The 16312-nt window shown below is 41.5% G+C and overlaps 1 protein-coding gene across 7 annotated transcripts in view; it reads left to right on the forward strand.

Moving 5' to 3' along the window:
- LOC134227108 (cadherin-87A) overlaps positions 1-16312 on the forward strand; it is a 1007180-nt gene that overhangs the window by 57940 nt on the left and 932928 nt on the right. The window lies entirely within an intron of this gene.

Here is a 16312-nt window from a genome sequence, read left to right on the forward strand (position 1 = left end):
GTTTCTGACCGAAACAGTCCAACCATAAGTAGGTATCGTCAAAAGTTCGTAATCAGAAAAATATTGGGGGACTTCGAAACTTTTTTTTGTAGTTATTTAGAAGGTTTTAGTAGAAAATTACTCAAAATTTTATTCTGAAACATGCATACTACTTTTTTGATAATTTTTCCTATAATTTTCATCAAGAATTGTATTGGAAGCTACTCTGGGAATTCTTCAAGCAATTTCTTAAGCATTTTCAGAAGTAGACCTGTGCGCTGATTGAAAATTTATCGGCGGTGGCGTGATAGATTATTTTCAGCCAACAGTGGTGGCGGCGTCACGCCGTTGGTAATCGGCGTGTGTTATCGTAATCTTAGTTGATGCAATAGAAATTTTCCGAAATTCTTCCACAAATTCCTCCGTAAATTCCTCTGGAAGTGCCTTGAAAACTGCTCCAGTAATTCGTCCGAGCGTTCCTCAAGAAATGCCTCCAAAAGTTGTAAAGTTCTCCACGAGCTCTTTCAAGAATTCCTCCGAAAGTTCCTCCAGAAATTCCTCCGGTAGTTCCTTCAGATATTCCTCCGGTGGTGTCTCCAGAAATTCCTCCGGTAGTTTCTCCAGAAATTCCTCTGGTAGTTTCTCCAGTAACTCCTCCAGAAATTCCTCTGGGAGAATAATTCCTTCTGGAATTCGTTCGGAAGTTCATCCATGAATACCTCCGGAAGTTCCTCCATAAGTTCTTCCGGAAGAGGTTCAAGAGTTCCTTCAGAAATTCCTGCGGAAGTTCCTCTAGAAATTCCTCCAGGAATTCCTCCGGAAGTTCATCCAGGAATTTCTTCGGAAGTTCCTTTAGGAGTTCGTCCGGAAGGTTCTCCAGGAGTTTTTCCAAGGATTCCTCCGGAAGTTTCTCCAGTAACTCCTCCAAAAATTCCTCTGGGAGATCCTCCAGGAATTTCTCCTGGAGATCCTTCAGGAATTTCTCCGGAAGTTCATCCAGGAATTTCTCCGGAGGTTCCTCCATGATATCGCCCGGAAGTTCCTCCAAGAAATCCGCCGGAAGCTCCTCCAGGACTTACTCCACAATTTTTCCGGAAGTGACTACAGGAATTCATCCGGTAATTCCTTCAAAAATTCTTCATGAGTTTATTCAGAAGTTCCTATTTAAATGCTTCAGGATGTTTGCTCAGGAGATTCCCGCGGAGTCCTGTTGTTCCTTAAATAATTGCTCATACAATTTCTCCTGAAATTTGTTTGGAGTTCCTCCAAAAACTCTTTCAAGAACACTTGATAAATTACTTCGCAAACTCGACAAAATTTACCACGAAGACTCTTCAAATATTTCTTCTGAATTCCTCTCGAAATTCACTAGGAATTTCACTAAATCTACCTCCCGAGAATTCTTCCGAAAAATTGTTCAGGAATTCTTGAAGAACTTCTTATGAAACTTAAATTGCAAAATCTAAATCTATTAAATCTTACGCGCGTTCCTCTGGGAATCATTCCAGAAATTCCTTCCCCAAAATTTTTCCAAAAATTCTCATTGAAAGTCGTTCACAAATAAATTATTCTTGAAATTAATTCTCCGGAAATTTGTTTTGGACTTCATTCCGATTTTTTTTCAAGGACTCCGTTACAAATTACTCCAAGAATCTCCCCTGCAATTCCCACGGAAACTTCTTCAGAATTTATCCAAGAATTTGCCCGAGAAACCTTGCCGGATTTTTCCGGGAAATTCCCTAGGAAACTCCTCCAAAATGTCATAAGGAAAATACTCCGAAAATTCTCCCGTTTTTTCTTCAGAGACTTCTTTAGAAATTCTCCAAGAATTCTCTCAAAAGCACCTACAAGAATATGCGGGAACATTTCTCCAAGAACTCTTCCTGAAATATCTCTATTTATTCTTCTGGAAATTTCTCTGAAACATTCCTCAAGGAATTGCTTCATGAAAAAGGACTTCCTAAAAGAGTTTTTGTAGAAATTTTTGAAGTAGACTTGCTAATGTTTGAGCTAATGAAGAATTTCAAAAAAAGATTGCCGAGTAATCTGAAAATGAAATTCTGAAATATTTTCTGACCGAAATATTCTACACGCAAAAAAAACACGTTCCCGAATTCGTGAACAAGCAAAAATACACCGTGATTTTATTCATGGATTCTGGAACACCAGTCACGTTTTCCAGAACGTTCCAGAAAACGTGACTGTGTTCCCGAATCCGTGGCTGTTGCTCACGAAAGAATACACCGTGAACTTGGTAGTTCACGAATTCATGAACGTGTAGTACGTACTGCCGAAGAAGTTCTTGGAGCCATTCCTTGAATTCCTAAGGAACCATTCCCTTATTTTCTGAATAATTAAAATTCAGGTGCATTTTGGTTGAACAAATATTGTTTTGCTTGACCGAGCATACGTTGCACGACAAGGGTTCTAGTAGCTCCCCAACAAACAATTCAGGCTAAATAAGCTACTGAAATGAGACCAGATGGATCCTTCGAATGAATGCCTACTCCTTCGACATTAAATACCGCAAAGGAAGTTCAAACATCGTTCCGGATTGTCTAAGCCGTATAGAAATTGTGAACAGCGTAAATGCTTCGGTACCACCAACTTTGGATCCGTGGTATGAAAGGCTTGTAAAGAAAGTTCAGGCAGATGCTGAAAAATTTCCTGATTTCCGAATAATGGGCGGACAGCTCTACAAACATTGCACTATGAAAGACGCAATGGGGGGCAAATGCCATCATTGGAAGAAAGTGGTTCCCACACACCTTCGTCCTGGACTCATGCACAGACATCATGACACGCCTACTGCAGCTCATCTTGGAGCTGATCGCACACTGCACCGCATTCAACGGGATCACTATTGGCCTCAGATGGCAGCAGACATCCGAAAATATGTTCAAAACTGCGACGTGTGTAAAGCCTGTACAGGGACGGGAACGGTTGACATTTCTTTTTATCATTCATTCTGCCACGCAGTCACAGAAAAACAAAACCACGTCTGCCGCAGCAGCAGCCACGACCAAGCAGACGACAGTCAGCACATGATTTTATTATTTTCTCTCCCCATAATTAATGTTTCTGTACGCTCATTTCACGACGTATGACTGTTTTAGGTGGTAAATGATTATTTCATTATTCCTTGGTCGTTTTAGAGACTAGAACTAATGAATTAGTACCAACGGCTAGCATTCTTTCTAGGCTTTGCACCATAGGCAATTAAACTCGATTTTGTTCTGTTCGCGCTGCGCACGAACCGAAACAAAAAAATCTCATGCAAATGCTGACCGCACCGACGGCTCGACTATCACGCAGCAGCAAAAAAACAGTTTGCCTCATCGACAAAAAAAATGTCACAATGAGGCGTACATTTATTTTGGAAAACCGTTTCGGTTTGTGCGGAACGTGAAATTTGACCGGATAAAATGTAAACATTCGCATAATCACAGTGTTTTACTGTACATTTCCCAACACTGCCTGTAAGGCACCGAATAAAACATTGACACCAACATTAGGTAGCCCTAAACCTGCACGATTGCCTTGGGAGTTAATATCAGTAGACTGGATAGGCCCACTCACACGATCGAAGAAAGGATACACAGTTCTGTTGGTGATAGTTGACTGGGTGACAAAATTTGTAGTTATAGAGCCATTTCGATCGGCAAACGCCCAGAAAATGTCTGATTTTCTAGAGCATTACGTCTTTCTTCGATTCTCCACACCAAGGATCATCGTTTCGGATTCTGGTTCCCAATTCCTATCCCAAGTTTTCCAGACTCTACTCAAAAGGTACAAAATAATCCATATGAGAACCGCTTTCTATACACCGATGTGCAACGCAGCTGAGAGGATTAATCGGACTCTCATCACGTGTGTAAGATCACTTCTCGATTAAGACCAAAGGGAATGGGATCTGCACCTCCAACAAATAGTATGTGCAATAAACACGGCGAAACACGAGACACTTGGATGTAGTCCTTACTACTGCAATTTCGGTAGGGACCACATTCTATACACGGATCAGTACATTCCTCTATCAACTTTCAATTTTGTTGGGTCTAGACTTTATTGGATATAAGAATAAATGCTGCATAATTGTGAAGAAGATGATTGCCATATGAAATTGGCTGAAAATGTTTATTTCCGACAGGAGTTAGATAAATTTAGACCAGTAAAAATGCCATCGGCGTGGTAAAAAATATTCGACGGCATTGTCAATTTTCATACGACGGCGCGCCGAATCATTTTTGACGGCGACAGTGGCGTGATATAATCGTCGTTTGCGGTGGCGCACAGGTCTATTCAGTAGGAGCTACTTTAGATATTCTTTAATAAAAGATGTTTCTCGCTGTTTCTTTCCGAAGATTCAATAATGATTGTTAATCAGAATGGTTGTGTGCAAAACACGAACTACGTCAGGCGTAAAATATTTTCGTGCAATGCGCTGAAATTTCATGCTGGAAACTTTTATTTGGCTGTCACTGACGCCAAAGTCAGCCCCTCGATGATTTGCCCCTGAATCGCTATAGACGCCATCCGTGGTAAAACATTTGTTGCATCGTCTCCCTCCGACGCGCGCTTTTTAAAAGCGCTGTCGTGCGCTGTCGAAAAGCAATTATGTTTTGTACCTTGAAGACCGTCAACAATCGTTAATTCTCGGATCAACTTTATCTTGTGTAAAAGACCCATTTATTTTCATTAAACAGCAACAAAACCAAAATCAGAATTAAGCGAGGTAATATTAATTTGGCTGCTACTGATGCCTCGATAATTTCTCTTCTCTTGTATAAAATGCGCATTTTGAATCACTGATAGCATTAAAACCAAAGTCAGAATCAGGCGAGTAAATTTGACTTTTCCCGACGACAGTCAAATTGACGAAAACGTCATCATAGTGAATAACTTTTCTAAGGAAATTGCTCGCTGAGGACCGATACTGATGCCATCGAATTTTTTTAGCCACCTTGTGAATATATTGTTTGAAGTATCTCTCTCCGACGTGCGCTTGTGATTCTGCTACCGACTGCGATTATGTTTTGCACTTTGAAGAAAATTCATCTCGGACCAACCTTCTCTTTTATGAAATGATGAACCTGAAACGAACCGATTTTTTTTTCAATAATGCGCATTTTGAATCGCTGATAGCAATAAAATCAAAGTCAGAATCTTGCGAAAAAATATAACTTCCCGCCTTTGGCCGCCTCTCGAACCTATATTGACGCCATGATTGTCCTACCGACGACGCCAAGCGATTATGTTTGGTACTTTGAAGGAAGTTCGTCTTGAGTCAATTTTCTATCGTTACTCTTCACAAAGATAATGATACGCATTTTGAATCACTAAGCACATAACCGAACTCAGAACCTTGCTAGAAAATTTCATGGAACGCCAAGAATTCACAGTTACTAGTGGTTGCACTTTGGAAAATCCTCTCAGCTTTACTTTTTTTCGAATATAATTGTGGTCCTGAAAAGAACCGATTTATTTTCAATGGTTCTAATCACTATCAGCCACCGTCATCAACGCCATAGATGCGGCAGCCGTTATCCCTTGGACCGCTACCCGACGCCATCGTCCATTTTTCGTGAAATATCGATCTAACGTAATTTCGTGACGGTCCTCAATTTTGATATTTTAATTTTATACCCTGTGTTCGAGCCTTCCCCTTAGACGTAGATTACGTCAAACCGGTTGTATACTGTTTCACCGAAAACCATTTTGCGGAATTTTTTTTTCGCGGTACGACATTTCGCGGAATGTATCAACTCTCCGAAACACATTTCGCGGAATACACCTTTTTTTCGAAAGACATTTCGCGGAATGTAACTTTTCACCGAAGGTCATTCCATTTTTGTATTCGTAAACCCGTACTTAACCCGAACCCGAGATAATTTAATTATTTGAGCCTGCACTAAAACTTTGCCCGGAAAATTCAAATTAGATACTTTCTGATTCTTTTTAAATCGAAAAAAATGTAAGCCCAAACAACGAACAAGTCTAACAATTAACAAAACTGAATAAAATAATATTCAGTATTTTATTTCTTAAGCCCGTACCCTACTCGGGCCCAATTTTTTTTAAATTCCCAAACCCGTACCCGACCCGAACCCGATATTGTACTAACTTTTCAAACCTGAATCCGACTCAAACTCGTCGGGTTCGGGTTCGATTCGGTTTTTGGGTTTTGAAACCACCATCTCTAGTCAGCCCCGTATAAGTCGAAAGGAGTTGATAATGTCTTCTTTTAAAAAAACGCGTCTGTCCAGTGTAAGGAAATGGGAGGGATAACGCCTTCTTTAAATGTATGCATCTGCCCGGTATAAGGCGAAAGGAGTTGGTTATGCCTTCTTCAAAAGAACGCGTCTGCCAGGTATAAGGCGGAGGGAGGAGTAACACCTTCTTTAAACGGATGACCCGGTATAGGGCGAAATAGTTGATAATGCCTTATTTAAAAGAACGCGTCTGTCCGGTGTAAGGTGAAGGGAGGGATAACGCCTTCTTTAAATGGATGCATCTGCTCAGTATAAGGCGAAAGGAGTTTATAATGCTTTCTTTGAATGAATGCGTCTGCCCGGTACAAGGTGAAAGGAGTTGATAAAACCTTTTTTTAAAGAACAAATCTGCCCGTTAGAAGGGGGAGGAATAAGTAATGCCTTCTTTAAATGGCAGCGTCTGCCCAGTACAAAACGGGCAGACGCTACCATTTCGTCTCTCCGTAACAAAGTAAAGAGAGGAGATAATCCCTTCATTATATCTGGCCTATCTGCCAGTTATAATAAAGGATTTGTAAGAGGCAATTGAAATTTTGAAAACTACTTCTACATATTCTGGGAGGCCTTCCTTATGCATGAAACTTGGCTTAGCAGGTAAGCAGGTAATAATTGTGGAAGTGCTGAATGAACACTGAGCTATTATTTTCAATATTCCGCGAAATGGTACATTCCGCCAAAAGTCATTCGACGAAATGGTACAAACCGCCAAATGTCGTACCGCGAAAAGTTACAAACCGCCAAATGTTATTCCGCGAAATGTTCAACCGCGAAAATGAATTCCGCGAAATAGTTTTCGGTGAAATGTTATACAATCCGTCAAACCTTCTGAGGGAGTTTCTATACTTCCATCAAGATTCCACTCCAACATTTGCTGACAGATTTCGTCTCCGCTATATCGTAATGGTTTGGCGACCCACCTTCATTTACGCTTTCAAATTTTTGATTTTTTCTGTTTCTAGGTCCGAATTATAAAACGTAGACATTGATTGAAGAATATTTGCAGCTTCTGCGTGATCTCTGCTGATTCACACCAAGTCTAACTAGCGTGTAACAACACAGATTCCACGTAAAAGTTAAAACATGTGACTATATCCACTTCAGTATCTTATATGACATTATATACGATCTTGTGTTGACTAGGTGGCCAATCGCACCCTTCATGATCCCGTCGATTATAGAAAACGATGAAGAACAGTATCGTAGATAGAGTATAAACTTGCCTTACTCCAGCGATGGGGTCAGACAAAACTCTGTTATGGAAGATTCTGCACGCGAAAGCTTCGTATCTACTGCGCTTTGATGAGACCGACGATTTTGTCCGGATTTTCATGGTTCAGAGGGTCGACAGCTTTGGCCTTGGAATTATTTATTCCGCTTCAGGATGATATGGAATCCAAATGGTTTTCCCGGCGGAATCCTACCTGCTGCCATCGGAGAGTCGTGTCTGTCTTCTCGAGTATCCGATTTAGGATAACATTGCACAAAACTTTGAGAACAATGCGCAGTACCATGATGCCCTGCCAATCATCGCAAAGTCAGATCCCCCTCGGAACCTTCACGGAGTTGACATGCGTCACACCTTGGGTGGCTCATGCCGAAATGTTGATGGTTGGTTGGGCCTTGAAACTTGAAGAAATTGCTCGAAATTCTTCCAGCTTTCAACTGATCAGTTGGGTCGGATCAGTTTTTATTGGCATCGTCGGATGCGTCCTTGCTGCCAGTGACATAAATAATCAATCCAACAACACCCAAACAGGTGTCATCCAGCACACCAACAATTCGCCAGTCCTTTACAAATTTGACTGTGCGAATAAACAGGACGGTACGAGTATTTATGGACAGCAGCAATCGTCGACTGTCGGTATCAACATTGTTGTGTGCGGTTTCGGAATTGAATTTCAGCTTTGTACTTTAATATTCAATTTGAAATTTCTGAATATGAATATTATTTTACACTAGTCGACCCGGCAGACGTTGTCCTGCATAGTAGGCGAAAATGCGCGATCTGAACTACCCAAGCAAAATGCCCATACGAATCTTAATTTTATTTTCCAAGCTTTAGTCAATTTAAACCGTGATTTTCTCATGAGGAATTATCATATAAACCCGTCGGAAACGATAACGAACATATCTGCTGAAGTAATGAAAAAAATCCATCCAGCCGTTTTCGAGTTATGCGGATACGAACACAGACCATTTCATTTTTATTATATAGACTAGTCGACCCGGCAGACGTTGTCCTGCATAGTAGGCGAAAATGTTGTGCGTTGTCTGCCCATGCGCAATTGCCATACGAATCTTTATTTTAGTTTTTCACGACTTACTCGACTTTACTAATGATTATCGACTAAGGAAATATCATATAAACCCGTCGGAAACTAGGGGTAATGACGGTTTTGGCAGGTTTTGTTCTATTATTGGCAGGGGGGTTTTTTATGACTGATTATGCTCAAATTTGGCCCAAACATTCTTTGCATATCAAAGAATATTGTGGCCAAATTTCATAAAATTCGGTCGACAAAAACCCCCCTGCCAATAATAGAACAAAACCTGCCAAAGCCGTCTGTTCCCCTATTACGAATATAACTGCTAAAGATATGAAGAAAATCCTTCCAGCCGTTTTCGAGTTATGCGGATACGAACACAGACCATTTCATTTTTATTATATAGATTGCAGTGCAAGGATTTACAAATTTGAAGTCAGATTTCTTAAATATCTGCATCTGTTTAGCATATAAAGTGGATTTTTTTCAAACTAAATAATGTTTAATGTCCATTAAAATAAGGAAAATTAACACCATTCTTCACTCTTCAATATAATACGAAAGGAGGGCCCGATAGTAATATGTATAGACAATAGACATTATCGCGTTACCGCTGTGCATGGCGTATGAAATCAATTCTTAGTTTGAGTAGTGTCATAGTTTCGGTGAAAGAAAATGTATCAGATTCAAAATGCATTCGTTCTACGTTGGGAGACTCCAGCGATGACATCATTCCCGGAAGGAACGTGGAGCCCTTAGTTAGCTGCTTCATAAAGCCTGGCTTGCAGGAACGTCGTCACGTGCGGTGAACTGATACCAACAAGCGGAACAAGCAAGATCAACATCCATAACTCGGAGACGAGTACGAGACGATTTCAATGACCAGTTGTCTGATGCGGATCTGAATGGATTGTGGACATCAAAATCATAAATGAAATCGGTGAGCACGTTCCAGCAATTACTTTTGTACATACATATTGAATCATATTACCTATTGGAAACTAAATACGTACAGGGCATCGTTGCTGCTATTGCCGCGGATATTGTGGGAGTCCCAGGTATCCGGTTCAAGCTTTAGTTGGCAACGATGGCTCTTCTTGACCTTCTATTCCCTGAGTAGTCAATACGAATAAGGGCGTCCTTGTGAAGTTTTGCTGCACCTGTTGTGGATAGCTAGTACATCACCATACCCTTGAATCCTTTTTTATAGTACTAGTATTCATAACAAAAAGGGCATCATTACGGAGCATGAGATCTGATCAAATTATTCGTAGTGCTACTACAATTCAACATATCTCGGGTACTTATTCAAAAGGACGTATGTGATTTTGTAAACAAAAATTCAAACGTCGATTTGTTCAATCTGATGGCACTTCCACGCAAACCAACACAACCAGCAGGTAGCCGAAGGCTTCCCGGTCCTGTCTGTGGTGATGGTTTGCGTGGGAATACTATCAGATTGGACAAATCGACGTTTGAATCTTTGTTTACAAAATCACATACGTCCTTTCGTATAAGTACCCGAGATATTCATTTCAGGCCCAGTCGATATTCATTTTTACGTCTAAATATCAGGCGGAAAGTTTTGTTTTTCTATTTGACAGCACGCTGCGAGATATTCGTGCTTGCAATGCCAAACGTCTGATCAAAACAAACACGAGTCAATGACGAAGCTGCCTGCTGAGATGAAGATGAAGATTTCCGTCCTTTTTTTAATTTGTCTTCCTGACTGACTTAGACCACGATTGGTCCATCTTGCCAATTTCCGTCCTTGACTTGCTCCACTCAGGTGTCGTGGGTTTGTAGCAGTTTGTAACTTCCTTCTCTAGAGCCGAATACTGTTGACGATCCTCATGTGGTTAGTAGGTACCACAGAGTTGTACAAACAGCTCACTATTTTCGCTCATTTCTCCATGTCGTCCTATGACATGCTCATAGTTTGTGTTGTCGGAGCCTATCTTCGCATTGAAGTCGCCCATATCGATCTTGATATGACCTTTCTAAACTTTTCCATTCAGTCCACTGTGAAAATAATCCTTGTCCTGTAATTCAGCTGCATCGGCAGCTGGCTAAAAGCACCAGTCCAGCGTACTGAGGGTTATGGCTTCGAGTTCCATCCAAAAAAAGTGACTACCTCCAATACATGTCTCAAATCAAAATCTTCCACATAATGTATATATTCACATCGCAGTTTTTCAGAACAATATTTTTTGGACCAAATAACATTTTCGATGGTACGATTGGCGGCGGTGGTTCAGTAAGACGACTTTTTCTACCTTTCATCTGTTCGGATAAATGAGCTTTTCGGCCAAGTAACCTACACTCAGGAAAATCGACACATACTTTATGGCAAAAATCCATGTATTTTGAAATATGCATATCATGCGTCGGCACATACTTAATTGCATACAAACTCACACATGGATTCACAATTTGTAACGCCAGATTGTAATACCTTCCAATTTGTGGATGAATTCACTAAACTTCTCCTCGACTATTAATTCGATCTCCATTTTGAATATCGATATGAAATAGCTATAAAAGCTCAGCATGGACACAGACCAATTTCGCCCTTCTTTGATAACAGGGATATTTCTGAGTGTACGCGGTTAAATTATAATTTGAATTTTGGCTCCGCTCTCCCAATCTCTTGAATCCGATACGAAAGAGTGAGCTCCCTGGTTTTAATATGATACCTCGTACACACGTGCATATTGCAGTGTGGTAGGATTAAATAGTTAAACCGATGAGGGATTCTTTGTTCTATTATCTAACGCGCAATTGTAGTTTAAACAATAACTAGAGGCAGCTTGGCCATCGCGATTTCTCATTTGAATAGTGATTCTTTGCCAGTGCGGATGTGCTACTAAAAGCCAGTTTAAACGTAAAGACGCCAACCGACGCCATAGTGCGAAAGATTCGTTAAAAGTTTAAATAGTTGAAAAGTGTGATTAGTGCCTAGAGAAATAAGCTAATCTTGAATTGGTAAGAACCAATAACCCAAAAGTGAAATTCTCCCTATAAGTAAGAACTGTTTAATTAGTTTATTAACAGTAGTTAGCTTCGAGGCATCACATGTGCAACTATTAGTACTCTTGAATGAGTTAGAACCCGAAGCAAGGTAAGCCGCTCTACATCGCTTCAAAATAGGATCGTTTCTAATAAAACCGAACTGCGTTGTAGAAATACCCTACAACGTAGGGTGCTTGCGTAGGATTGGGCCACCCGTCAAATTACCACCCACATGCTCTGCCGACTTGATGCGTATGCACTTGCGCCGAGGACACTCGTGAGCACGTTTTCGTCCCGTACGATTCATCTCGTTTCTCAACCACACGAAATCCGCCTACTGAAGCGCAACATCATCGAATCACGCCTAACCGATCCGACAAGAGCGACGGTTGGAAGGATCGCTCGATAACACGCGGTCGTTGCGTCGAATTTGTTTCCGAGGCGTATGGTGAGACGACGAATGAACTTTTCGCGCGGTGCTGGTTTTCAACGTCAAGCTTGGTAAGGTGTGTCCAACCTGGTTCGAAGCGTAGAAAACGGAGAGAGCGAACGTGAGAGTCAGCTGAATTCGATCCTTGTCGGGGCCCTGATCAACGCGTCGTTGGACCTTCAGCGCCGGCAAGTACTCATAAGACACATAGTTAGGTTGAGAGAAGGTCAGGGTAGCTAGGAGAGAATTTGTGCACACTGAAATTGGACCAATAAAGTTAATTATCTCCATTCGTGCATTGGTCCCAAGTAGATACCCATATGAGCTTATTCTGCATTGGTTAACATCTCAATTGAAATGAATTCGATACTTATTTTTATTCTCTTTCTCATTTAGCCAATTTGACTTTATGATTCACATAGACTGAAGAGTTCTCTCGGTTTGCACGGTGGGTCTGAACAGGTAAGTTTATTCTCCGTTCGGGTGCAAGATTTGGCGTAGTGTTTGAGCCATTGAAAGACTCGCCCTAGAAGAGGGTCTCATAGCCGGGATCCCAAAAGAGCATCAGCAGTCTTCCTTATTTGAGGAAGTGGCGCATAAGCTGCTGTTTGTACTGAGCTCTAGATAATACGTTACATTTTGGCGCCCAACGTGGGGCACTTGAGATAAGAATTTAGTCGAAATTAATTTGAAATAAGTTTAGAGTTTGAAATCAATTTGAATGAACATAAATTTTAAGAATCAGTAATATTTTGTATTAGTTTGTTACAAATATATTTGAATTTGATTTTCGGTTTTGGAATTAGTTATAAATAGATTTTAGGATTGTATATATTTTGTTCTGTGTCGATTATAAGTTTTTGTTCTCTAAGAGTTTGAATTTCACCTACGTTATAAGTTTGATTATTTTCTCGAGAATTTTTTTCCTATAAAAAAAAAAAATACTATTTAATACGATGGAAGTCTATCGCATCTATGCGAAAGATTTGGAGGAGGATGAGGTTGACTATGAGCTAGCCATCCGCGGATACCCGTTAGAGGGTCCGATGGAATCGCGTTACCGATCCTTGAGAGTGGCCTTACGTCAACCTGAAGACGGGGACGCAGTGTTAAACACTGAGTACTCGTTGAACAACGATTTTGTTGTGGTTCCCATTAAGCTGAAAGAAATTGAAAATCAGTTAGAAACCGACGATTTGAAGTGTTTTTCTAGACTTGTGCATTACCATAAGAGAGTACGACGCTATGTGCCGGACACTGAGGGACAGCGCAGAAATCAGCTGGAGCTCCTCAACGTTATTGATCGGATGGTTCGAAAGTATTATAATGTGGATCTACGAACGGTGGCGGATGAAACACCTGTCATGCGTTTGGCATCGACTCCGAGAACGGCGGTAGGTGCTATTGCGACTGGTCGAATCCCTTCGTCATTAATGTCACCGCATATTCAGCCTCAAGCTACGGAAGACACGGCTACGGGTCAGCAGAAGTCAATGACGGAAACTCCTGTTAGGACTCGTGTGACGATGATGTCTAATCCGCCGCAGAATGAGGAGTTAATAAGTTTCGTTGAAGAGGGACAGGCTCTCGATTGTTCTCAAGGAACTCCGAAGGAAACGACCACTAAGGTAGTTAACACGGGAGCTATTCGGAAGCAGCCACGCGAGCAAAAATCAGCAGGTTCAAAGCCTGAGGGTACAAGAACGGGCCCACAAATACCGTCGAATCCAGATGAAGTTATTGGCCAGGCCCAAGCTGTTCCACCAATGTTCGGAATTTGTTCTCGCCTCTTCGTCTCGAATGTTTATGGAAACTCCCGAATTCAAAAGCAGCATTCCGAATGCCATGTTAAAACCACCACCGGTGGCTCACCATCCCTTGATGAGCACGCAAGGTTGGTCTAAGGTAGGATTGAATCCCGGATTACTTCGAACTTCGAACCCTGGAAAGAATGACGTTGATATGAATGAATTTGTACACAAATCTGAAATCGAAGGATATATCAAAGCTTACGTTAATAAGGTTTTAGCTACGGAGCTTCCCTGCTCTGGAGTAGATCAACCGGTGATTGACACTTTGGTGAATAGGATCGCCAATATTGGCATCCATGATCCGGAAATATCTCGCGTCTCCAAAGCAGCCGAGCAACGTCCGGAATTCAACTTCGATCCACCGTTACAGCTGTCCAGGAAAATGATTGGTTTGGGAACTGAAAAGACCACAATACCAAATTTTAGACCGGAGCCTTTCAAAGCAGCACCTACTTTAATCTCACCGTTCAATGGTGCTGAGGTTCCACATTTGCAGGCCAATTTGATGAGTCCAAATGATACCTTTGGTGGGGGTTGGACAAACTATACATCGCGTCGGAGATTACCTCACCAAACCTGCAATATTATAGAAAAATGGCCGAAATTTTCTGGTGATTCGAATCCCGTTCCTGTGATAGATTTTTTGCGACAGGTGGAGATCCTGAGTCGTTCATATCAGGTTTCTTCAGCAGAACTTCGAATGCATGCGCATTTACTTTTCAAGGACGATGCATATGTATGGTTCACCGCATATGAAAGTCAATTGGCCACCTGGGACATTTCATTGGCATACCTAAAAATGCGGTATGACAACCCAAACAGAGATAGATTTATACGCGAAGAGATGAGGAATCGCAAGCAAAGGCCGAACGAGCTGTTTAGTGCATATCTGACAGATTTGGAGGCCATGTCCCAAAGAATGGCACGTAAAATGACAAATGAAGAAAAATTCGACATAATTGTGGAAAATATGAAGATGTCATATAAGCGTAGATTGGCTTTGGAACCTGTAAGTTCAATTGAGCATTTAGCACAATTGTGTTATCGGTTTGACGCCTTGGAAGCCAACTTGTATAATCCTAGATCCGGAACGAAGCCGACGATAAATGTCATCCATTACGAGGATGAGTTAGACAGAGAATCCGGAGACGATGAAGAAGCTTGTCTACTAGCGATTCAGCCCAAGCATCAAAAGCGAGTGACGCCTAATACTGCCTCATCCAGACCGAGGTTTGAAAATGAAGGCAACCAACTACTTTGTTGGAACTGCAGTAAGAGGGACATATGTGGAGGGATTGCAACCGCAAGAAAGGTATTTTCTGCCACGTATGTGGAGCGCCTGATACGACGGCATTCCGATGTCCGGGAAATCACAATATAAAACCTCGAGATTTGTCACCCGAGGAATCAAAAAACGATTAAAATCAGGTATTAAAGGGAACAAATCACCTGAGGAAGACGTTGATAAAGTTCCCAGCCTATCGTTCGCTTATTTTAGTAACAGCTACAGTATCAATACGTGCTTTAGACGATGCCCACACCTCCGAGTGAGAGTGCTGGATGAGGAAATCGAAGGGTTAGCCGACACAGGTGCCGGAATCACCATTATCAATTCCGCCGAGCTGATTGAAAAGCTTGGTCTTCAAATTCAAAAATGCAATATAAGCATCAAAACTGCAGATAATACGGAGTACACTTGCCTGGGGTATGTGAATATCCCCTACACATATGGCACCAGGACTTGTGTGGTACCGACGATAGTCGTTCCGGAAATAACCAAAACCTTAATATTGGGTGTGGATTTTCTGAATACGTTTGATTTTAAACTGATGATTCCTGAATCCATTAGTGGCATAAATAGGTCCACCTTACCGGAATCCAATCCTGAAGATTGCAACCTCTCACTGTTGATAGCCGAAGATTATTTTTCAGACGAAAAACAAACAATTTGCTTTCGAATTGAACCGAACGATATAGCACCCACCGTCCATCCAGCGGGAGTAGACGAGAGCTTAGAAATGCCAACAATCGAATTGCCAACGTTTACCATGGGTTCGCCATCGGATATTGATACCGAGCACTCGTTAACAATGGATCAGCGTCAGATGTTATTCGAAGCAGTGAAGGAGCTTCCTGCCACAGCGGAAGGGAGTTTAGGGCGAACCACGATTTTACAACATTCCATAGATCTGTTGCCTGGAACAATACCGCGTAGGCTGCCTATGTACAAATGGTCTCCAATCGTCGAAGAAGTTATAGATGCCGAGGTTGAACGCATGAAGAAGCTTGGTGTAGTTGAAGAATGCTCTGGACCGGTAGAATTTTTAAATCCACTTTTGCCGATCAAGAAGACGAATGGAAAATGGAGAATCTGCCTTGATTCCCGGCGACTTAATTCGTGTACGAAAAGAGACCATTTTCCATTTCCCAACATGATCGGAATTTTACAAAGGGTTCGGAAATCTCGCTATTTCTCCGTGATTGACCTGTCGGAATCATATTATCAGGTTAGCCTATCTCAATCTGCGAAAGATAAGACAGCCT

This window comes from Armigeres subalbatus, chromosome 1 (genome assembly GCF_024139115.2).
Source record: "Armigeres subalbatus isolate Guangzhou_Male chromosome 1, GZ_Asu_2, whole genome shotgun sequence".
Classification (NCBI taxonomy): domain Eukaryota; kingdom Metazoa; phylum Arthropoda; class Insecta; order Diptera; family Culicidae; genus Armigeres; species Armigeres subalbatus.